This window comes from Pygocentrus nattereri, chromosome 9 (assembly GCF_015220715.1).
Source record: "Pygocentrus nattereri isolate fPygNat1 chromosome 9, fPygNat1.pri, whole genome shotgun sequence".
Lineage (NCBI taxonomy): Eukaryota > Metazoa > Chordata > Actinopteri > Characiformes > Serrasalmidae > Pygocentrus > Pygocentrus nattereri.
In genome coordinates, this window is record NC_051219.1 from 24,051,048 (window position 1) to 24,076,727 (window position 25,680).

Consider the following 25,680-nt stretch of genomic DNA (forward strand, 5'->3'; position numbering starts at 1 on the left):
GGAGTCGGTTTCTAACTGTTTGTGCAGACACATGCACATTTGTGGCCTGCTGGGCTCTGGCAGTGCTCCTCTTGTTCCTCCTTGCACAAAGGTGGAGGTAGCGGTCCTGCTGTTGGGTTGTTGCCCTCCTACGGCCTCCTCCACGTCTCCTGGTGTACTGGCCTGTCTCCTGGTAGCACCTCCAGCCTCTGGACACTACGCTGACAGACACAGCAAACCTTCTTGCCACAGCTCGCATTGATGTGCCATCCTGGATGAGCTGCACTACCTGAGCCACTTGTGTGGGTTGTAGAGTTCGTCTCATGCTACCACGAGTGTGAAAGCACCACCAACATTCAAAAGTGACCAAAACATCAGCCAGAAAGCAGAAAGGTACTGAGAAGTGGTCTGTGGTCCCCACCTGCAGAACCACTCCTTTATTGAGTGTGTCTTGCTAACTGCCAATAATTTCCACCTGTTGTCTGTTCCATTTGCACAACAGCTGTGAAATTGATTGTCAATCAGTGCTGCTTCCTAAGTGGACAGTTTGATTTCACAGGAGTTTGATTTACTTGGAGTTATATTGTGTTGCTTAAGTGTTCCCTTTATTTTTTTGAGCAGTGTATATATATATATATATATATATATATATATATATATATACACACATGCAGTCATATGTTGCTGAATCTCTGAGCCAGTGTGTGTAGGTGTGTGTGTGTGTGTGTGTGTGCATTACAGAAGGATGCAATGCAAAGCAGACGAACTGGACTTTCTTCTCAGCATCGTTTCTTAATCTTTTCTTTCTCTTTCTCTGTTTATTCCCCTTCTCTGTCCTGCTTTCTGTATCTCTCTGTTTTCTTTTCTTCCTTTCTCTTTATCTCACACTCTATTCATGTTTGTCTTCTATTTGTCTTTTTCTCTTTCTTATTTCTCTCTCACTATCATGCTCTCTTTATTCTCTCTCTGGCTTTCTTTTCTTTTCTTATTCCCTTAGTCTCCCTTTCTCTCTTTCTCTCCTGCTCTCTTTCTCTTTGTCCTCTGTCTATTTCTCTCTCTCTCTCTCTCTCTCTCTCTCTCTCTCTCTCTCTCTCTCTCTTTCTCTTCCCACTAGCTTACTCTCTGTATTGTTTCTCTCTCTAAATCTTTTCCTTCTCTCTCTGTACTCTCTTTCTATACTCTGTCTCTCAGTACTCGCTTGTTCTCTCTCTCTGGGTATTCTTTCTGTACTCTTTCGTTCTCTCTCTGTAGTCTTTCTTGCTATCTCTTTTTCTCTCGCTTTCCATGTACTCCTTTGTGCTGTCTCTCTCTTGCTCTTTTTTACTCGCTCTCTCTCTTTGTTTGAGCTCATCTATAATTGAGAGCTCTTTCTGTACAGACTTCATTTGACTCTCTGAATAATGAATGAGACACAGAACACACACACACATTCACACAGACATACACACACACGCACTCTGTGCTGTTCTTCTGTGCTGATAGGATGGACTATTATCCGTTTAAGCGTGCGTTCCGTGACGAGTGTTCTCGCGCTGGACTGGACAAACACACACACACATACGCACACACACACACCCACACCCACACATACACTCAGGTTTAGAGGGCTCTCTGGCTGGATGGTGTGATTGGTGACAGTGTTGTGAAATGTTCGTTTTCATATATTTCCATGACATGTTCTAAAACAAGGAAAACCACTGGGTAATACAGGACCAACAAAAGCCTCACAGCTTTGTGCTATACAGAAAATATGGGGCATACAGTTATATACAGAAGTTTCTATACATATGTATACTTTATTATGTAACAATAGCCACACACACACACACACACACACACATATATATATATATATATATATATATATATATATATATATATATATATATATATATATATATGTATCCTTTAACATGTACCATAAATATATGAAGCACATAATTATTATGTATGCACTTATTATTATACACATATATAACACACACAGGATGCGCAGAACAAAGATGCATACATATAATTATATGCGCTGTGGAGCAGGAGCATAATACACTCATACATACACATCCAGCTCTGTCTCCCAGCAAGCAGCAGTGATCTACTAGTATGATGCATGTTCCTTGTTTTACCACGCCAGTCCTCGATGGGCTTTCAAGCTGTGTGACACACAAACACACACACACACACACTGGCTGCTTTAAATAGCCTGTTTCAGTTCCACTGCACTGCTGAGAAGTGCTAGCGCAGCAGTTTGGAGGTTGTTGGGGGGGGGTGGTAAAGATGACGTTACTGTAAAGCGGGTAAAGTTACGCAAAGCAAGAGCAGAAATTTACCCAGTAATACCAGGAATTTACCCTTTAACTCCAAAAACCACCCGTTAATACTAAGAAGAAGCTGAGTGAAAACACAGACAGAGAGAGAGAGAGAGAGAGAGAGAGAGAGAGACAGAGAGAGAGAGAGAGAGAGAGAGAGAGAGAGAGAGAGAGAGAGAGAGAGAGAGAGAGAGAGAGACAGACTATTTTATGGAGGGATGAGTTCACAGAGAGAAACCTCACTCCCACGCTGATCACTGACCCTTCAGACCTGCTGGACCATCATCATCAGCTCTGAGTGATTTATGCGCTTGATTCACAGTAGAACATCTGCACAACTCATTTCACAACTACATGATTATCTGTGACTCTGTTTCCTTCCTTGCTTCCCTTTCTCTCTTTATCTGTTTCTCTTTTTCTTTCTCATTTTTTCTGTCTTTCTTTCATTCTTTCTTGCTATCTTTCCCCTACTTTCTTTCTGCTTTCTCCTTTCACTTTCTCTATTGTCTCTCTTTCTTTAGAAGAGAGAACATTTTTGAAAATAGTTCTATATAGCATCAAAATGTATTTTTCTATTGGTACAAGTTTCTTTAAATGTTCATGGTTCTATATAAACCATTGTCTATGATAGAGAACCCTTAAAAAAATCTTTGTTAAAAGTGTAGGTCAAAGGTCAAAACTAACTCGTAATGGAAATCAGTGTAGCAAGATTTTTTTGATTATTTTTGTTCCTCCGTTTATCGTTCACCATCACTTGGTCCATTCACCAAAATCACAAAATTTAAGTACATTGTAAAGAGTAATCTGAGTTTTTAAGACAAAAAAGACAAAAATGTAGATATAAAATTTTTGTGAAACTGCGATGTTGTTAATTATTTTGGTGCTCCATGTTTGTCATTTGATCACATACAGATACAAACAAATACACCATGAAACAATTCACTGATGTCACGCTTTATTTTGACAATAACAGTATTTTCCTGAGTCTGAGTCTCAAGGGCATCTACTTCAGTTCACAGACAAACAGACTAATAAACCTCTGAGCGCCAGCGACAGACTCACAGCACTCACAATAAGTCTGAAAATTACTGTGGAGTTGGGGGTTAGTGAGGGTGGGGTCAGGTACACCACTGAGTTCACTTTGCCAACCTGAGATAATACAGCGGAAAATACATACACACATCATCCTCCCCATTTATACAGCTCTGCTTTAAACTACACTTCCCACAATTCCTTAATAATGTCTTCTGAGCTTGTTTGTGGGACACAAAGAGTGTGCTCCCAAGTGCATCCAAAACAGAGCTTTTGTAAAAAAACATAGTTTACAAATGTGTAACCATTTGTATTTTATGGAATATTGCACAATTGCACATTATTTTAAATATTATATTATAAAATATATTTTTGATTATATTCCAGTTATAGGACTTTCTGACAGTGCCTCTATGTTCATGATGTCCATGATAGAAAACTGCTTTACTCAATGAGCTGATTAGCTCACCAACCAATTAGCAGCAGTAATGTCAACCAATCAGCACTCAGGATCAGTAATGTCAACCAATCAGCACTCAGCAGCAGTAATGCTGAGCAATCAGCTCTGAGTAGCAGTAATGCTAGTCAATCAACACGCAGTAGCAGTAATGCTAACAAATCAGCACTCAATGGCAGTAACACTAACCAATCAGCACTCATTTGCAGTACTGTTAACCAGTCAGCACTCAGTAGCAGAAATGCTAACCAATCAGCACTCAGTAGCAGTAATGCTAACCAAACAGCTCTCAGTAGTAGTAATGCTAACCAATCAGCACTCAGTAGCTGTACTGCCAACCAATCAGCTCTCAGTAGCAGTTTATGCTAACCAATCAACACTCAATAGCAGTAATGCTAACCAATCAGAACTAAGTAGCAGCAATGCTAACCAATCAGCACTCAGTAGCAGTACTGCCAACCAGTCAACGTTCAATTTAAGTGACACTTTTTAATCCCACAAGCAGGGAAATTTCATCTCCACATTTAACCCATCCGTGAAATGAAACACCACATACACACTAGTGAGCACACACACTAGGAGGCAGTGAGCACACTTGGCAGCCCTACCCACGGTGCCCGGGGAGCAACTGGGGGTTAGGTGTCTTGTTCAAGGACACTTCAGTCATGACTGTCGGTGCTGGGGATCGAACCAGCCTTTCGGTCACAGGGCCAGTTCCCTAACCTCCAGCCCACAACTGCCCAATCAGTAGCAGTAAATGCTAACTGATTAGCACGTATTTGCATTAATGTCATCCATTTAGCACTCAGTAGCAATAATGTTAACAAATCAGCACTCAATGGCAGCAATGCTAACCAACCAGCACTTACCAGCAGTAAAGCCGTAATATTAGTGTCTTTCTGCTCCAAAACCTGTTTGCTGTATAGAATGGAAATATATTGATCAGTCCTGTTTGACTTTTTAATGTAATACATACTACCAACACTGAAATGTCTAGAAACATGTTTATTTCTTTGTTATTTACTGTTTAGATACATTAACCTCCATTCACTGAAAACTTGTTTGCAGGTTCCCTTTGTCAGTTATGTTTTTGATGTAATGCGGGAAATAGGAAATGGCCAGTCCCTCCTCAGAGTGCAGACAACAGCAGATGTTTATGGGTGATGTTTTGAGCGGGAAATTCAACACCACATCACACTGTATGGACTGACTAAAGAAAGTAGCACTTCCACCAGATCTTTCCAATCAGCCCACACAAACGTTATCAAATGTTAACAAGGGCCTGAACACCACAACCAGCAAAGAGACACAAACGTTAAAGTAAAACTCACCAACTTACAGTGGTGAGAGATGCTCATCATCTATTTTTCAGGGTGTTTTAACAGATTAAATGATTACAGTGTACAGGATGGGACATCCTGAATTGGGGGCGTAAGATAATATCCACGTAGTCTAGTATCATAGTAATATGTTTTATGATACTGTATCGATTATCAAAAACACAGTATTGATTTTAATTAATAGTTTACATGCAAAGATTTGTGACTAGCTACATTACCTCTGGTGGCTGAATCTGAAAGACAAACTGGCTCTTGTGGCATACAGAGCCAAAGTGGGGGGTCATTTTGTCTTAAGACTGCAGGCAAATCGGATTTGTTTGTTTTGATGTGACTGTCTGCACTGTTATCTGCAAGCAGTCAGATCGGATTTGTTTGTCCAGACATCACTATCCAATCTGCATGGGTTGGTGAAGCGGATTTCAACTGCAGATGCAAGAGAGCTGGAGATGCATCTTCTCACCCTCCAAACTCTTCAGAATTCCCTTCATAATTCTAAATCTTTGGCAATCTTCTTTTGACAAACCCCAGCTTCATCACTCTAGATTTGACATAATTGTTGTTTATTGCATTGCGAGGGATGCAAAAGACACTTGACATCTGATTTGAGCGTCCAGAGCGTCTAGACTGGGTGCAGTCATGGGCTGGAGTTTAGGGAACTAGCCCTGTGACCGGAAGGCACTCCCTGGGCACCGTGGATAGGGCTGCCCACTGCTCTGGGCAAGTGTGATCACCGCCCCCTAGTGTGTGTGTTCACTAGTGTGCATGTACGTGGGTGTTTCACTGCACGGATGGGTTAAATGTAGATGTCTAATTTCAAAGTGTGCAAACACAGTGACAAATGGTTGTAAATTCTAATTCTATTTAGACTGAGATGCATCTGTATAAATCCTATTGGAGTCACATTTCAAACAACCTCCAAATGTGGCTTGGATCTACTTTGCAAAAATCCGATTTCATATCAAAAATCACTCTGGATACAGTCTGGACATGACAGACAATAGATTTGGGCTGTCAGTCTGAACAAGTAAACAGCCTGTTTACTCACTGCATTAACATGTGTTTTGTGTCTGGATCGTATGTGGATGCAAACAGAAAGGTTTATATACACATGAACACAGGTGTTGATAATCGATACTCAGGTGACTGATATCTGCTGGTTGGCATATTGGTTAGTTTAGGCACATGACAAACAAGGATTCTGGGAAGTGGAATCCTCAATGAAATGAGAGGACAACAGAGAACTGAGAAGCGTGACACCCTGTTAATTAGCTAGCTTTTATAGTTCAAAGTAGTTGTTGCTACCATTACTAAGCTAGCTCTTGTAGCTAAGGTTAGCTAGGTTAGTTCATGTACTCAGACAGGCTAAGGGCTGTGCACAATATGTATAACACATAATTATATTAACATAACAAACATATAAAATACATTTTGATGCAATGATCCTTTCTATCAGCACATTTCCAGATAAATAGTGAAATGGAAGACAACTAAAGTTAGCTGATGTTTTCAGGTATTAGCCTTAGCTTTATTTGTTTCCATGCCAAAACAGACTTTTGTGCCCAAATGACAAGCTACCCCATAGCTAAAATAGCAAGCTAGCTCTTGCAGCTAAGCTACTTAACTTGTGTTACCTCAGTAAACTTTACTACTTAAATTTTGTTGCCCCAACAATAAGCTAGCTCCTGTAGCTTAAGTTAGCTACTCAATTTTTGTTGCTCCAATAGTAAGCTAACTCTTATAGCTAAAATAAACTACTTAAGTTGTTACCTCGATAAAGTTAGCTACTTAAATTTCGGCCCCAATAGTAAGTGAGCTCTTAAATGTTTTTGTCCTTATAGTTAGTTAGCTCCTGTAGCTAAAGTTATCTACTTAAATTTAGTTATCTCAAAAGGAAGCTAGAAACTAAACTAAACTAAAGTTTCTACTTACATTTTGTTGCCCTAAAGAAGCTAGCTATTATAGATAGTATCTTGCACTCAACAACTGCACCTTACCTACACTGTACTGCTGCCATTAGAACAATACTGTTTACATCTATTACCTGCACAGAACACTACTGTTTACTGTTTACATCTGTTTACATCTGTTACTTGATGCACTTTATGAACAGCTGCTCTACATATTTGCACATGCACACGTGTAACTTTAATTTTATTTCAACTTTGCACATACTGTACATTTTTACTTGTACTTTCACTTTTTTTAACTACTGTTTTTAGAGTTATTCTTATTTTCTTTTTTTATTCTCTTAAGATTATATTTGGTGAATGGAGGAACAGCAAAGTAAGAATTTCATTGTACAGTGCAACTGCATGTTCTGCTGTGCACATGACAATAAAACTCTTGAATCTTGAATAAAAGTAAAATTTTATTCCTTCTGTGAGAGGGAAAGGGTTAATCCTGATGTCACCTTTTAAGGGTGAACTGTCATGCCGGAATTCTGTTTTTAAATTGTACATGGGTCTTTAAAAGAGGCCCAGGTGGAGGCCCCAGTGTATCTGCCCCCGAGCCCCCATCTCTTCCGGGTCATCGTTTCGTCGTGAGGTAGGTGCAGGTAAGCATTAGTGTTGGCTTTTGGCGTCCAGTAGTTTGACGTATATTTCTTTATTTAGATAGTATTGGATCTCAGGAATCCCTTTTCTCATATCCAGTGGTTATAACTCTCAGGTAATGTCAGTAGATGCGGGAGTTAGTCTGTTTGGCCTGAGCATGTTGCTGATCTGGGTGTTGTACTGGTTGCAGCTCTATTAACCAGCGGTGACTGGCGTTACAAACTAAAGAGCTTCTGCGCGGCGTTGCGGCCGGATTGTGAGAATGAAATGGTCAGTTAAATAACATTTCTGCTGGTAGTATCTAAACATCATGTGCAAATGTTTCCTAGGTGCATCCAGCAAGCATGATTGGATCAAACCACCGGCTGCTCATGGGTAACTGCATCCTGCATTGGTGTACAAGCTGCCATTTTCCCTTGGGGGTATAAATGATTACAACGATTATCTCGCTGTTTGTGTGGTCTGCTGGACTCAGTTTTTAGTCCTTGGTTTGGTGAATTCTCTGTTTTTTTTAGTTAGCTTTTGATTTGGTATTTCTTCCACGGCCTGGCTGAAGCTGCGCTGCTGGTTAAATTAGCCCTTTCCAGCTTCAATTGAAATCTGTGTAACTGGAGGGCTGAAAGCAGTGGTCTGTTTATTTTTGGTGTTGGTACAGCTAATGGTTTAATACGGATGTGAGTATCCATAATTTGGTACAGTTTGACTACAGCCAGTGTGCCGTGGATATTATTATTATTATTATTTGTTGTTGTTCTCAAGTATTTTTTTTGTTGCTCCTTATTATTAATATTGTTTTAATATTTTTGGATTTACTTTTGTTTTCTCTGGTTTTGTTTCATGAACTGAAGACCCTGGGTGTGAAGAGGCTGGTCTTTGTGTTTGGTGTCTTCACTGTTTTGTTTTTTTTTGGGTTTGATTAATTGGAATTTGCACTTGTTTGTAGTGATTTTGGTTTGTGCCTTTTTAATACTGAGTTAAGCATGACAGGTTTTAGTTTAGCTAATGACTATTAGCCATTAATTATTATTTTAATTGTTATAATAAAGTGGTTTGTTTTTAAGATTATACCAGTTGACTTCTCATACCGGTGTGTGCGTACATGAGTGTACCTGCAATTGTGTGAATAAACTGCCTGTTATTGTGAATTTATGTCTCTGCTTTTTTGGGCTCAACGAACCTGGGTGCTAATCTAATTCTCCGGGTGAAACTCCCTGGGTGGCGTAGTTGGTTGTGAATTTCTGAATCCTGAGGTATAGTTAACTGAAACTCCTTGTTACGAATTTCATCTTGTATGTGTATTGCCACATTCTGGCGTAGTCGGCAGGATAGAGCACCATTTAAAGGCAGAGAGTGATGTTCTGCTCTACCCTCGCATTCATTTAGGCACTTTGACTGATGTTCATGTTGTAAGTCTGCCCCCAGGAGTAGCAGAAGTGCGGACCATGGCTGCCGGTGTGTCAACAGGAGCTATTTTACTTCAGGAGAAGGTAGCAGAAATTGATTTGTCCTCTTTGTCAGATCAGGAACAGAGTCAGGTAAGATAGCTGCTGCTGAAGTATTATTCCATTTTCTCAGCTCATGAAGGGAATTTGGGTTGTACCAATCTCCTTTCACATGAGATTCCACTTCTGGATGAGACACCAGTGAAACAGCGGTATAGGCGCATACCCCCGTCAGAGTATGAGGGGGTAAAGGTCCATATTAACCAGCTTTTAGAGGCGCAGGTCATCAGGGAAAGTAGCAGTCCGTAAGCCTCTCCCATTGTTCTTGTTAAGAAAAAGGATGGCACCCTTCGTATGTGTGTAGATTACAGGCAGCTAAATGCTAAGACTAGGAAGGATGCCTTTCTGTTACCTTGCATTGAGGAATCTCTGGATGTTCTCTCTGGGGCCTGCTGGTTTTCCACTATGGATTTGGCTAGTGGCTATAATCAGGTTCCTGTAGCAGAGAGAGATAAGGCCAAGACAGCATTTTGCATGCCATTCGGCTTATTTGAGTGGAATCGTATGCCGCTTGGTCTGTAGAATTCGGCTTCTACTTTCCAGAGATTAATGCAGAGAATGTCTGGGGACCAGCAGTGTCAATCTTTGCTACTTTACCTGGACGATGATGTGTTTTTTTCCTCTTCGGTATCACAGCACTTGGAGAGGCTGGAGATTGTTCTTGGGCGCCTACAACAGCAGGGGCTTAAGGCTAAGCTGGAGAAGTGTGCCTTTTTCCAGCAAGAAGTTAAGTAACTGGGGCATGTAATTTCTAGTGCTGGGGTCTCTACCGATCCAAGTAAAATCGAAGCTGTGGCTAATTGGAGGTGACCCTCTCATGTTTCTGAGTTACGTTAGTTTTTAGGGTTTTACCGCCAGTTTGTTGAGGGTTTTGCTAAATTAGCAGCTCCCTTGCATAAACTGGTGGCTGAGTTGGGCGGGTCGAAATCTTGTAAGGGGTCAGGTCGGAGTCTTTCTACTGCATGGACTGACCAATGTGAGGAGAGCTTTGTGGGATTGAAGAATAGGTTGGTTGGTGTCCCAGTGCTGGCTTATGCCGATTTTAGTTTGCCTTTCATTTTGGAAGTGGATGCCAGCCATAGTGGTTTAGGTGCCGTTCTTTCCCAGAACCAGGATGATAAGGTCAGGCCAATTGCGTATGCTAGTCGTGGTCTTAGGCCCACTGAGCACAATATGTCTAATTATATCTCCATGAAGTTTTTGGCGCTTAAGTGGCCCATGACCGAGAAATTTAGAGATTATCTGTGTATGGTTTACACTGATAACAACCCTCTTAACCATCTCTCCTCAGCAAAGTTTGGGGCTATGGAGCAAAGGTGGGCTGCACATCTGGCTGCATTTGATTTTGATATTAAATACAGTTCCGGTCGAAGTAACTGTAATGCTGATGCCCTGTCTCGGCAGTACCTACTTGGAAGGGAGATGATGGACAATGTGGCTTTGGGTATGTCAGTTCCACATCTCCTCCAGCAAGCTGGAGCTCCCCAACAACCTTCAAAGGTGACCCAAAAAGCAATCTCTGTTTTGCCTTCTCACTCTGCCAGCGATTTGTGTGCGTTGCAGGAAGCCGATCCTGTTATTCAAGAAATTCTGCCATTTTGGCAGAGGAACCAACCTCCTGGTTATTATTATTATTTGTTGTTCTCAAGTATTTTTTTTGTTGCTCCTTATTACTAGTATTGTTTTAATATTTTTGGATTTACTTTTGTTTTCTCTGGTTTTGTTTCATGAGCTGAAGACCCTGGGTGTGAAGAGGCTGGTCTTTGTGTTTGGTGTCTTCACTGTTTTGTTATTTTTTTGGGTTTGATTAATTGGAATTTGCACTTGTTTGTAGTGATTTTGGTTTATACCAGTTCTCTCCACCCAGTGCCTCCTTGCCTTTTTAATACTGAGTTAAGCATGACAGGTTTTAGTTTGGCTAATGACTATTAGCCATTAATTATTATTTTAATTGTTATAATAAAGTGGTTTCTTTTTAAGATTATACCAGTTGACTTCTCCTGCAGGTGTGTGCGCACATGAGTGTACCTGCAATTGTGTGAATAAACTGCCTGTTATTGTGAATCTATGTCTCTGCCTTTTCAGTCTCACAAACCTGGGTGCTAATCTAATTCTCCGGGTGAAACTCCCTGGGTGGCGTAGTCGGTTGTGAATTTCTGAATCCTGAGGTATAGTTAACTGAAACTCCTTGTTACGAATTTCATCTTGTATGTGTATCGCCACACTTCCACAGTACCAAAATATACAAATGATGTACACATTTGCAAGAAGTCATGTCAATGGATTTCATCCCCCCATTCTCTGAAACCAAAACTAGACACTTTACATGTGGAAGTTGGGAGAATAAAGCAGAACAGAAGCCTCTATTGATCTGAAAGGCCTTAAACACACTCATAACCTGATATTACAGAATTTGCAGCATCAGAACAGGACTAGTTTTTTCTAGTTTTCTCTCAGCCGGCCCAATATTCCTCCTGTTTTACTCAGAGTGACTCAGAGTGTAATGTAATCTTCACTTCGGCGTCGGAGTGACTGTTTGTATTTTTGTGATCAGACAGCAGTTTGGTTCCTCTTTCTTTTACTTCTCTCCACTTCTTTTCTCTCCTTTCAGTGAAGACAAACAAGCAGCACACGAGTCCTTGGCTAAATAAAAGCCACAGTCGCAGCCTGTTTGTTCCTTTTTGTTTTGCTTTTTCTTTGTCTTAATCCAGTTTCTTTATTTGGTGAACAAAGGGAGAGCTAGAAAGAAAGGCTGAAAGAGAAGGAGGAGGAAGGGACGCACGAGACAGACAGAAAGAAAAGAGAACAGGGGAAGAACAGAGAGGGCGGGAAAGAAAAAAAAGGCTTTGAGATGTACTCTCACGCACACATACACATGCATGCATCAACAGACTGAGAATATCAAGGTCAGTATCCAGTCAAACCGATACTTCACTCTGCCTATCTTCGATCTCTCTGTCTGAATCATAGCCTACACTACAGAGAAAAACAACGCACACATATGCATGTGCACAAACCCAAGGGTCACAACTCACCAATCTGGCATGGACAGAGTGGAAAATGGTGATGAAATTTGTTCCATTAATGAAAGGATCGAAACTCCACAGTCAGCAATCCAAATGCCAAAAGCCACTTTTTTGTTGATGATACAGCCTTGCGTGGCTTTGTATACACATACATCTATGTTTAAATGGCTTAGGCAGCCAAGAAAACTGCTGAAGAACACTTCTCTGTGTGTAGAGTGTGTTTGCCAGTAAAAACATTTCATAACATTCAAATGAACATTAATAAAATAAAACAGAAAAGGGCATTGTATACAGTACAGTACATTGGTTAGATGAACACATATTTGGTTTCTGACTTCTTGCCACACTCCAGAATTTGTTCATTTCCATCAGCAGATTTAATTTAATAACAGATTAACTACATATACTTGGTGTCAGATGGTGACTGTAAATATAGGACTTCCTTAAGGAGAGATTTGTTTTAGTTGTAGTTGTAGTTAAGCTAATACACTCACTCACAGAGCAGTTATGATGGATCACAATGTTTATTTGTTTACTTATAATTATTTCAATGTTACAATAATGCTAATAGGTTTACAGATCATGTACTCAGACAGGCTAAGGGCCGTGCACAACATATATAACACATAATTATATTAACATAACATACAAAATATAAAATATATTTGATGCAAGACGTTTGTAATTACGGATTTTCAAATAAATAGTGAAATGGAAGACAAAAGTTAGCTAATGTTTTTTGGTGTTAGTATTGGCATTATCTGTTTCCGTTCCAAAACGGAAAACTTTTGTGCCCAAATGACAAGCTACCCCATTGCTAAAATAGCAAGCTAGCTCTTGTAGATAAGCTACTTAACTTGTGTTACCTCAGTAAACTTTACTACTTAAATTTTGTTAAATTAATTTAGCTACTAAATTTGTGTTGCTCCAATAGAAAGCTAACTTATAGCTAAAATAAGCGACTTAAGCTACTTAATGAAATTAGCTGCTTAAATTTTGTAGCCCTAATAGTATGTGAGCTCTTAAAAGTTATTTTTAAAAATCTTACTACATTTACTTAGACCAAAAATGCTGTTTTACTTCTCATGGTCGCGCTTTGACAGCAACAACATCAGGGCTATTAGCACTAAACCAATTTGGTCCTGATGCATCAAATACAAGGAAAAAAAACACCAGTACAATAATGCTAATTTTAGCTAGCACCCCATGCGTCTTTAATACTAAGTTAGCACAGATCTAACAGTGAGTCTTTACATACCACCAGCTCTCTCTTTACTGCTGCAGGGGGACGATGATTCAGTCTCCGGCAGGTTTAGCCCCCTAGGTAGGTTGAGATAGAGAGAGAGAACAAAAAGGGAAAGCAGATAAGAGGCATCATTTCAGCCACCGCCGCTGGAATGGAAATCACTCACTGGCTGATCCTCTGCTGGTGCTTTTTATGGGACCGGCTCCATCTAGGTGAGCCAGCAGGTGGTGAACTCATTGGTGGCCAGGCGTGAGGTATTTGGCTGGGTTTTAACAGCTGCTGCCAGAGCCTCAGAGAGCTGTCTTTGCACTTGACGACTCGGGAAAACGGGACTGGCGAGAGTCACATCCCCCCTCCTTAGAGTCTGCCCATGGCAGGTGCAGTTCACCGCCCAGTAAACCGGCAGTCTGGAGAGGGCATCCTCGTTACCATTCAGGGCTCCTAATCCAAATGCTTCAAATGCTTCACCTGGAACGAGAAGTCTTGCAGAGAGAGGAACCATTGCATAATGTGTGCATTCGTATCCTTGGCCTTAGCCAGCCATTGTAATGGAGTGTGATCAATGATCAAAGTGAAATGCCTACCAGTGAGATAAAATTTCAACTCGTTGATGGCCCATTTGATGGCGAGAGCTTCTCGTTCGAGGGCAGCATAGCATGCTCAGCGGAGTTGAGCTTACACCTGATGCACAGTACAAGATGCTCTTCTCCATCGAAGTCTTGAGCCACAACAGCCCAGAGGCCCTGCTTTGATGCATCTGTCTGCAGGATGAACGGCTTGACAAAATCCGGGTTCCGCAGGATGGGTTCTGTTGCTAGGCAATGCTTTAGGTGCCAGAAAGCTGCTTCTGCCTCTGCCATACATTTCACTCATTTGGTCGACTGGGTAGTCCTTTTTTGGTGAGGTCTGAAAGAGGGGAGGCTATAGTGGAGAAGTTGTTGCATTCGTGGACAGTCAAGGATGGCAGACACTTTTTTTTGCTTGGGGTTTTAACAGCCCTTTACCAAAACGATACATAAGTAGTGGCTCTGTCAGTCCAAGGTGGCTCTTTTCGGGCGGGACTGGCCATGAATGCAGCCTCGCGGAGAGTCGCGGAGTCAAGACACTTCTTAGGTGTTCTGTGTGTTCAGCCCTTGAATCGGAGTGAATGATGACATCATCTAGGTACACAGCTGCAAAGATTGTAGGGGCTCTGTGGAGCCCGAACAGGAGAACCCTGTAATGCCAATGACTGCTAGGGGTGGAAAAAGCTGTCTTTGGACGTGCCAATAGCCTTTGTTAAGTTCCAAAGTGGAGATTCGCCCAAGAGGTCAATGACATCGTCCACCCAAAGGAGGGAGTACGAGTTGAATTGGGAGACCTCGTTGAGTTTTCTGAAGTCACTACACATCCTGTTGGGCTTTGGGACCATGACGATGGGGCTGGACCATGGGCTGTTGGAGGGTTCTATAATACCAGCCAACAGCATGTCCTTTACCTCTTCAGGCCACGGTAGGGCCACTGCCTAACCACAGTACCAGGGGGAGTATGGATGTCATGTTGAATGATTTGAGCATGGCCAGGGTTTTAACAGCCCTTTACCAAAATGATACATAAGTAGTGGCTCTGTCAGTCCGAGGTGGCTCTTTTCAGGTGGGACTGGCCATGAATGCAGCCTCGCGGAGATAAGTCAAGACACTTCTTAGGTGTTCTGTGTGTTCAGCCCTTGAATCGGAGTGAATGATGACATCATCTAGGTACACAGCTGCAAAGATTGTAGGGGCTCTGTGGTGCCCGAACAGGAGAACCCTGTAATGCCAATGACTGCTAGGGGTGGAAAAAGCTGTCTTTGGACGTGCCAATAGCCTTTGTTAACTTCCAAAGTGGAGATTCGCCCAAGAGGTCAATGACATCGTCCACCCGAAGGAGGGGGTACGAGTTGAATTGGGAGACCTCGTTGAGTTTTCTGAAGTCACTACACATCCTGTTGGGCTTTGGGACCATGACGATGGGGCTGGACCACGGGCTGTTGGAGGGTTCTATAATACCAGCCAACAGCATGTCCTTTACCTCTTCAGGCCACGGTAGGGCCACTGCCTAACCACAGTACCAGGGGGAGTATGAATGTCATGTTGAATGATTTGAGCATGGCCAGGGTTTTAACAGCCCTTTACCAAAACGATACATAAGTAGTGGCTCTGTCAGTCCGAGGTGGCTCTTTTCAGGTGGGACTGGCCATGAATGCAGCCTCGCGGAGATAAGTCAAGACACTTCTTAGGTGTTCTGTGTGTTCAGCCCTTGAATCGGAGTGAATGATGACATCATCTAGGTACACAGCTGCAAAGATTGTAGGGGCTCTGTGGAGCCCGAACAGGAGAACCCTGTAATGCCAATGACTGCTAGGGGTGGAAAAAGCTGTCTTTGGCCGGGCCTGAGGTGAGAGCACTACATGCCAATAGCCTTTATTAAGTTCCAAAGTGGAGATTCGCCCAAGAGGTCAATGAGATCGTCCACCCGAAGGAGGGGGTACGAGTTGAATTGGGAGACCTCGTTGAGTTTTCTGAAGTCCCTACACATCCTGTTGGGCTTTGGGACCATGACGATGGGGCTGGACCACGGGCTGTTGGAGGGTTCTATAATACCAGCCAACAGCAAGTCCTTAACCTCTTCGGGCCACAGTAGGGCCACTGCCTAACCACAGTACCAGGGGGAGTCATGTTGAATGATTTGAGCATGGCCAGGGCTAGCAGAGAACACGTCCTCAAATTGGTCGGCGAGCTCTGCCAGATCTTTTCTTTTGCATCGGGATAGGTCATCACCATATTGTAGGAGGGACTGGACAGACATGTCTGTGGGAGAGGTAAAAGCTGAGGGAGAGGTTCTATCCACTTTTTAAGGAGGTTAATGTGATAGGTTTGTTTCTGTTTCTTCTTGCTGGGCTGTTCCAGGCGGTAGTTCACTGGCCCCACTCTCTCCTTTACTGTATAAGGTGGTTGTGGGGACAAGGACCAAGACATGGTCTCCCGGCTGGAGCTCTCTGAGCTGGATGGTTGTATATCTTTTGCTGAGCTTCTTCTATGTGTTCCTTCACAACAGATGTGATAGCATCTATTCGGTGCTGCATTTGTCTTACATATTCAATGACTGACCCTGGGGTCTCCTTGTATACAATAATTTGAAAGGGGAAAACCCAGTAGAGGCTTGGGGAACTTCTCGAATGGCAAAGAGAACATAAGGGATCAACAGGTCCCAGTCATGCCCATCTTGTGCTCTCACCCTTTTCAGCATACAATTGAGGGTCTGATTGAAACACTCCACCAACCCATTGTTCTGGGGATGATATACAGAAATGGGTAGGTGCTTTACCTGAAGGAGCCTGCAGAGGTCCGCAATGAGCCAACGAGACCAATATCTTTGGGAATCCTCATGCGGCTGCAGAGCCTTTCTTAATGGGACAGCCTCAGGTTAGCACATTGCGTAATCCACCATCACCAATATGTACTCATGGCCTTGACTGGATTTTGGGAGTGGCCCCACTATATCCATTCCTATCTGCTCAGAAAGAACTATGATGACAGGGAGTGGAATTAAGGGTGTGGGAGGTGGCTTCTTTGGGCAGGTGTGCTGACACTTGGCACAGTTTTTTACTTTGGCATGAATAGAGGGCCAGTAAGAATGAGGCAGGATATGTGCCAAGGTATTTTCATATGCCAAATGCCCCTCAAAGGATGATGATGCGCTAAATGCATTATCGCATCTATACCGGACCTAGGAAGTACTAGTGACTCCTGTGTACCCTAAGGGAGATGACGGAAAAGAAGTAAAGAAGATTATCTTCGACAGCAAAGGAAGTACTGGGGAGTGGCCGATGCGATTGAGGCACACCATCAGTTAGCATCACATTTTCCCAAGCCCTATTCAGCTGTTCATCCTCTCGCTGTTCTTTTGTGAACCAGCCCTCGAATGAGACCAATGGTGAGGGTCCACTGTCTGCCTTTCTCACCCAGTCATATGCAGGCAGTGGGGAAGCGATGTACACCCCCTTGAACACAGGACACTGGAAGCTGTTTACAGGAGGGCTGGAGCCAGGGGATATCCAAATGACGGGCCAGGGTGACTGTGCTCTCGGAGTCTGTGAGGGCTTGTACAGGTGTTGCATCCATGCACCCTGCATGTGGGTCCCTGCATTGTCTTCTCCCTGTGCAGGCTGCAGCTGGATAGCCAGGCTTTGGTAGGGCAAAATATGACCATATGACATCATCTTATGCTTTGATATCAGTGATGCCCAACATGAGGCCTAAGGGCTAAAGTTGACCCTGTGGGGACATCTGATTTGGCCCACCAGAAAGTTACTGTCACCCAGTGAGCAAAACATATATTTTTGTACTATATGTAATTTATCATATTCTTGTTTTCTATACTGAAATGTAATCATAGTATTTAATAAGTATATTAAACATAAGTATTTAAGTAACAAATTATACTGTAATGATAAATAAAATCTTAGAACCCCACCTACCATTTTTATTTGTGTACTGTTTTGTCTTTATGGCAACACAAACACTGCAGTTTGTGTACCTGTGTCCTCTATATGTTTTGGTACTATCTTTCTACTGTATAGTTCTTATTAGCCACAGGTATCAAATGGAGAGAAAGCATAAACTCATTAAAATCTCAAAATTTAAACTCACTAAAATCTCAAGATTTAGTTTTTTTTTAAATATGTTTTTGTTAAAAATCAAATTGCCAAATAGTATCAATTGGCAAAAATATTCACTTATTTGTTACATTCTGCTTTCACTAAACCTATACACAAATTAGTTCCTGTTACACACAATCATATTGATCTTTTGAAGTGAGATTATGGTCTGTAAGAAGAGAGAAACCCACTGATCTAGTGAGAGATAAATCGCGATGAACTTTAAAAGAAAAGGAGAGAGTCAGTTTAGCCTTAAAGCATTTAGAACACACACACATACGCCTTCCAGTTACGATGACAGTGAAGTGCTGCTAAAAACACAACCACATGCACTTGTTTGTGAGTGTATGTGTGTTTACTACAGGAATGAGTCATTAGACCACTCTACAAAAATTTGAGAGTTTCAGTCAGGAAGTCAGTATGATAAGAACTTTACACACGCACACACACAGGCACATACACACACACACGTGCATAGACACAGACACTCATCCAGCAGAGGGAATTTCCATTAAAACAGTCATTTAAGAGCAGGAAACATGGTGAAATGATTTTGTAATGAGGAAAAACAGAGCAAAGTATTGCATCTAAGACACTACTGTAGTCAACTCTATCATTATATCATTATACTATCATTTACTACTGTGTAACAGGTCTTAGTTGTGTGTACAACTGAGCAATAGTGATCAGCAGTTGCACTGGGTAAACGGTGTTTTGTGGTCTGTAGTGATTAATATAGTGTTATGGTGTTTAACAGTGTGAAGTAATTTGGTGGTGTGTAGTAGTGAGCAGAAATGTGTAGTAGTGTGTCGTAGTAGTCAGTAGTAGATAGCAATAGTGTGTTGTAGTGTATAATAGTGAAGTAGCGATTTAATTGCATGTAGGTTTGTGTAGTAGTAAAATGTAGTGTGCACTAGTGAAATTTGTAGTGTGTTATGAGTTGAGTGTGTAGAAGTGTTATATGTTACACCATTTTGTTGTGCTTTGTGGTTTTAGTAGTGATTACAGTGATTAAAATTGCGTTTTAGTGAGTTGAAATGCATAGCAACAGGAATTTAATGCATTGTAGTGAGATGTTGTGTGGTGTAGCGAAGAGTATTAGTTACCATAAGTGTGAAGTAGTGTGTCATGGGTTATTGTGTTTAGGCATGTGTAGTAGTGAATTTTTGTGTGCTATAGTGAGTTCATGTGTGTAGTAGTGTGTTGTAGTAGTCAGTAGTAGATGGCAGTAGTGTGTAATAGTGAGTAATGGTGTGTAATTGCATGTAGTGTTGTGTAGTAGTAAGCTGTAGTGTGCAGTAGTAAGATTTATGATGTGCTGTAGTGTGGTAATAATGAGTGTGTAGATGTATGGTATGTTACACCATTTTCCTGTGATCTGTGGTTTTTAGTAGTGATTAAAGTGATTAGTATTATGTTTTAGTGAGTTGAAGGGTGTAGCATCAGGTATTTAATGCATAGTCGTGAGTTGTAGTGTGTTGTAGTAATGAGCATTAGTTACTGTAAGTGTGCAGTAATGTGTAGTAGTGGGATGTGGTGTTTAGGAATGTGTAGTAGTGAGCTGTTGTGTGCAATAATGAATAGTGGTGTGTAGTAGTGTGTTGTAGTCAGTAATAGATAATAGTAGTGTGTAATTGTGAGTAGTGGTGTGTAATTGCATGTAGTGTTGTGTAGTAATAAGTTGTAGTGTGCGATAGTAAGATATTTGATATGCTGTAGTGTGGTAGTAATAAGTTGTAGTGTGCGATAGTAAGATTTTTGATATGCTGTAGTGTGGTTGTAATAAGTTGTAGTGTGCGATAGTAAGATTTTTGATATGCTGTAGTGTGGTAGTAATGAGTTGAGTGCATAGACATATGATGTGTTGCACCATTTTGTTGTGTTTTGTGGGTTTTAGTAGTGATTAGACTGATTAGAATTGTGGTTCTTGAGTTGAAGTGTGTAGAAGCAGATATTTAATACATAGTGAGTTGTAGTGTATTGTAGCAATGAGTATTACTATAGGTGTGAAGTAGTGTGTAATAGAGAGTTGATGTGTTTAGAACTGTGTACTGATGAGTTGTAGAGTGCAGCAGTGAGATGAAGTGTGTAGTACTGTGTTTTAGCAATCAGTAATAGCAGTCACACTATGACACAATAATGTGTCGTAGCGTGTAACAGTGAGTAGTAGCGTGTAATTAAATGTAGTATAATGTAGATTTAAGTTGTAAGATGCAATAGTGAGATAGTGTTTAGTAGTGAGTTGTGGTGTGCTATAGTGTGTAGTAATAAGTTAAGTGTGTAGATATTGTCAGTAGTCAGTAGTATTGCTTTGTAGTGAGTGGAAGCACATAATGCATAGTAAAGAGTCATAGTGTGTTGTAGGAATGTGTATTAGTTGCCAGCAGTGTGTAGTAGTTGGGAGTAGTATTTAGTAATGTGTTGTGCGTAAAAGTGTGTAGTCGTGAGTAGTAGTGTGTCATATAATGTAGGGGTACATTTTTATGTAATTTTGAGTTGTCTTGGATAGTAGTGAGTAGTGGTGTGTTATAGTGTGTGGCATTGAGATGATATAATAGAATATAATGCATTTTACTGTGTAGTAGTGAGTTGTGTTTAGTACTGTGTAGGAGTGGGTTGTGGTGTTTAGGAGTGTGTAATAGTGAGTTGTAGTGCGTAGTAGTGAGATGGAGTATGTAATAGTGTTGTAGTGTGTACCAGAGAATAGTAGTGTTGTGGTATGTAGTAGTGAGTCAAAGTGAGTAGTGGCATGTAGTACTGAGATTTGTGTAGTTTGTAGAATTGTAGAAAATAGAATTGTGTGGTGTATTGTGAGGCAGTAAGTTGTAACGTGAGTTGTATTGTATAGTAGTGAGTAGTGGTGTTATAATGTGTAGTAATGAGTTGAGGGTGTATTAGCATGTACAGTAGTAGTGTATAGTAATGTGTAGTGGTGAGTTAAAGTGTGTAGTAATATTGTGAAGTAATGATATATGAAGTGTTTAATAGTGATTGCAGTGTGTACTAGAGAGTCGTAGAGTATTGTAGTGAATAGTAGTGTGTAGTGGTGAATCAAAGTGTGTAGTAGTGAGCAACAGTGAGACATGTGTAGTAATATGTTGTAGTGCGTAGAAATGTGAGGTGTAGCGTGAGGTTATAAGTTGTAGTGTGTAAAGACATGTATTTGTATGTATGTAAAGAGATGTGTGAGATGTATTTAATAGTAGTGAGTAATAGTGTGTAGTAATGTGTTGTAGTGTGTAGAATTGTAGCATGAATTGCATTGTATAGTCGTAAGTAAAAATGTCCTAAAATGTGTAGTAATGAGTTGAATAAGTAGTAGCACATACAATAGTAGTGTACAGTAGTGTGTGGTAGTGAGTTAAAGTGTGTAGCAATAACTTGGAGCAGTGAGGTGGAGTGTGTAATAGTGTTTCAGTGTGCACTATTGAATAGTAGTGCAGTAAGTAGTGAATAGGGGTGAGTCAAACTGTAGTGATGTGTAGTGCGTGGAAATGTGAGGTGTAGTGTGAGTTTATAAGTTGTGGTGTAAGAGATGCATCTGTATGTATGTAAAGAGATGTGTGAGATGTATTTAATAGTAGTGAGTTGGATTATGCTGTAGTGTAGCTCTAGTAAGGAACTGAGGGTTTAGTAGCATGTAGAGTAGTAGTGCCCAGTAATGTGTAGTAGTGAGTTAAAGTGTGTATTAATAGTGTGTAATAGTGTTGCAGAGTGTAGTAGTGAGTAGTACTCACAGAGGCGCAGTAACTATTGTAATTTGCACAGAATCATATCGTTGTGTACTAGTGTGTGTTAGAGGTGTCGACCCGAGACAGAAATTTGATGACTAGACTGGATTCGAGAAAATCGAGAGACTTGCAACTCAACTTTGACTTCAACACCAATGACTCGGACTTTGACTCTTCAATGTTCAGTAGGACTCGAGAAAGTAAATAAAACATAGAGAAAGTCTGACTGCAGACGGCTATACAGATTAGATTATTGTTCATGTGAATGGGTTCACCTCCTACCATAAACTGAAGAAACAGGAGCATCATCAGATGTCTGTTGCAGTGCTTATGATCAGTTTATTTTGGAATACAAGCAAAACATTTAGTGTTCAAGTTTGCCTCCATGAGCTAGAAACAAGAGAAGCATCTACAGTAATAGTGAGCCAAGCTCAGCACTTAAACTCTTACTGGAGAAACTCATCAGATGAACTGACCATTTTCCTCAAAGCAACAAAACTAAAAAAACACAGCTGTCTCTATTTTAATGATTTTAACAGCTTCTGCTGGCAAAACAAGCTTATTATTCCCCCCAAGGCTGAAGTTGACTTCTTCTATGCCACATCATGTTGGAATTTGTCACTTTATCTTATCTCTTTGTGTGTACCAGTATGGATGTCACGCACTCTTAAAAGGGTTGGTTCCTTAAAAGTTCTTTGGTAAAGAAAATAGTTCTAAAAAAAATGCATGAACAATCAAAGAACTCTTTGCATTAATAAAAGTTCCTTTGCATCATGAAATGGTTCTTCAGATTAAATGGTGAATGTTCTGTAGATGGTTCTGTATAAAACATTTTTGAAAAGGGTTCTATAGAATGGCCAAAAGGGTTCTCTTGTTTTACAAGCTTGGCATTGTAACAACAGAAGAACTCTTTGGTTCTGCATACTGACTTCTTTAGGACTTGAAGACTACGACTATTGACTTGGGACTTGAGTGTCAACACTTGAGACTTGCTTATCACTTGCAACTTAGTGACTTGTTCCCACCTCTGGCGTGTTGTATTGTGTGGTAGAGAGTTACTGTGTTTAGTAAATGGTTGTAGTGAGTAGTAGTGCATAGTAGTTTGTAGTTAAGATTTAATACATCTTTGCTATCTTTTAATAGTCACTGTGGAACTTATTCAGACCTGTTATCGATTATAAAGCAGATTTTGTTGCAAGTTTATTCAGTGTTTTTCACACTCATGACTGTTTCAACCAACCTGCCAGTTCTCAGGTTATTCACATGTGTGCTGCCTCAGGAAAACTCTAAGCTGTGCAACGCCTCATCTTTCCAGACCCCCTTTGGCAATTAACACCTACACTCTCTGAAAAAAGGTACTAAACTGTCACTGGGGTGAAACCCTTAAGGATACAACTTCAGGACTTCAAGGTATGGAACAAATGCACTATATTCCAATGAAATTGTATATATTTTTAAGTTGTATTAAATCCAACTGTTGTGTTTAAACATTAGGTTATCATAGAGTACAAATATATTCCTTTGCCCTGGGGAAAAAAAACGTATTTAGAGTGCACAATTGCAACATAAAAATGTACCTGCATAGCACTTTTTTGCTGACAGTGTAGACACTAGATGGCAATATTTCTCTCCTACTGAGATACATCAGATTTTTATTTACCAAAGGTGCTAAACAGATAGTGTTCATTGGGTCTCATTCATCAATGTTTTCCTAAGTTTTTTCTTATATATGTTCTTGATAAAGATCCTAAGAAAAAGTCTAAACAGATTCATGTTCTTAAAGCACAGAATTCTTGTGCTCTTGAGTGTGTGTAGATTATGTTCTTACCTGAGAACAAATCCCATATAAAACATTGCTAAATGTTGGAATCTTCATCAAAACCACATAAGCGGGCTTTAAGAAGAAATTTCATCTTAAAAATGGTTGATGAATGAAGCCCACTATTATTCAATTCATGAAAAGTAATGATAAGCTTCAAGTCTCAGGACTCTGTTCATGTTGAAGTCCACACTTCACTCTTTTGAGATTATAAGCACAAAAGCTGCTTTTATTTTATACTTTCATAACAACATGTGGTATAACAGATTGTTGTTGTTTATAATCTTACATTAATAATGATTAGGAAATAATGGAATGAAATGTTAAAGTTCTTTAGTAGTTACAGTTTTTTTCCTAGAACTGTTCATCCAAGCCAGGAACCATTAAGGAAGCTTTATTTTTAAGCGTGTATTTATGTCCTTCATAAATATCTGCACACTAAAGTGTACAGCTAAGCTAGGCAAGTGCTAAATACAGTTTACTGGATTGGCGCACAGCTAGGAACTAAAGCTGCATAATAATGAAGCTACATAATAATGTTAGAATAAATAATCAGCCCTGTGAGCTTAGAATAACATAGCAGCACTTGTGAACAATGACTCTTAGAGCTAGGCCTTCAGTTCAGGCCTTAAATGTCAAAACTTGATAAAAAAAAATCTACAATATTGCCAATTTCAGTTAGTGCCCCATTCAGATAGTAGTAGTATGTTAGCACTAAGCTAAAGGTAATTTACATGAACAAATTTGCCTGTTCTAGATTAAACGTGAACATTTGAAGCTTCTAAAAGCTTACAGTGACTCTGTCAGTAAAGAGTCCTGACATAGAGCTGCTGCTGCTGTTTTCCATTTCTAACAACTACTGGAACCTGGTTAGATACGGCTTGTATTCACAGTTAGTGATGTATCTAGAACTTTCAGAAGGCCTAGAGGAGCAATTTTTCTCAGGAAATTGGTCCCATTGTAAATAAAAACATAATTGGTTGATTCCCCTGTAACTTCCTAATTATGTTTATAGTTTAAGGCCTTCAGCGCAGCTACTGAAGTCCTAACCAATGGGAGAGCTTTCTAGGGTGTCTCATTGTAAGAATCATTCCAGTGCTCTGGATCTTTCCTTTCCTAAAAGTTCTCACAGTGAACCATAAAAATCAGTGAGCATCAACTGTTCACTTTTCCTTGACTGGGAATAGCGTCACGCCTCAAGCCCAAGAGAAATCTCACTCGCCTCTTCACCTGGAACAAAGTATTAAATGTGTATTTTTCACACTTGTCAATGAAAACCCTACAAAGATTAAGAGTTTTGGTCTAACAAGAGAACAAAGAGATTTATAACAACAGTTTATCATTCATTATCAGTTTTCTGCTAATGTTAACCAAAACATTCATAGCAACCTAGCCTCTTAGCTAACCAGTTGCCTTTTTCCTGATTTAACTTTACTTATACATTACTGATGTTAATGCTTGCCTACAAATATAATATTATATGCTATAATTAGTACAATAACACAATAGAACATGTATTTCACACGTTTTTGCTCCTTTTATGCTCCTTATAAACAAAGCATGACATTCAAGTAGCCTGACCTGCTAACAGGCTATAGCTAACAGGCCTCTTTGTAAATATTCAGTAACAATTTAAAATATTTACTGAAGGGATCAGACATAATATCATTAACATGTTGAGTGAATGTCTTATGTGACACACACTTATCTTGGTGCTAGCGATGCTAAAGGAACTAGTTTTAATTCTAGCGGAGTTAATCACCTGAGAATAGGTTAATTGTATTAAAAACAGCTGTGAATGACTGACACATGGCTGTATGTGTTTCTCAGTGTGAAGAAAATGAGTGTTTTAGAAAATACTGAAATCTTCCATCTAAAAATGACTGTATGGCTAATCACAGTGCAGTAGATGAGTTTCCCAGTCTGTGTTGTTGATACTTTGTCATTGTGTACACTTTTCACTGGGTGTTGTAAATTAGTCACTATAACGTAAAAACAGTTCAATCCAG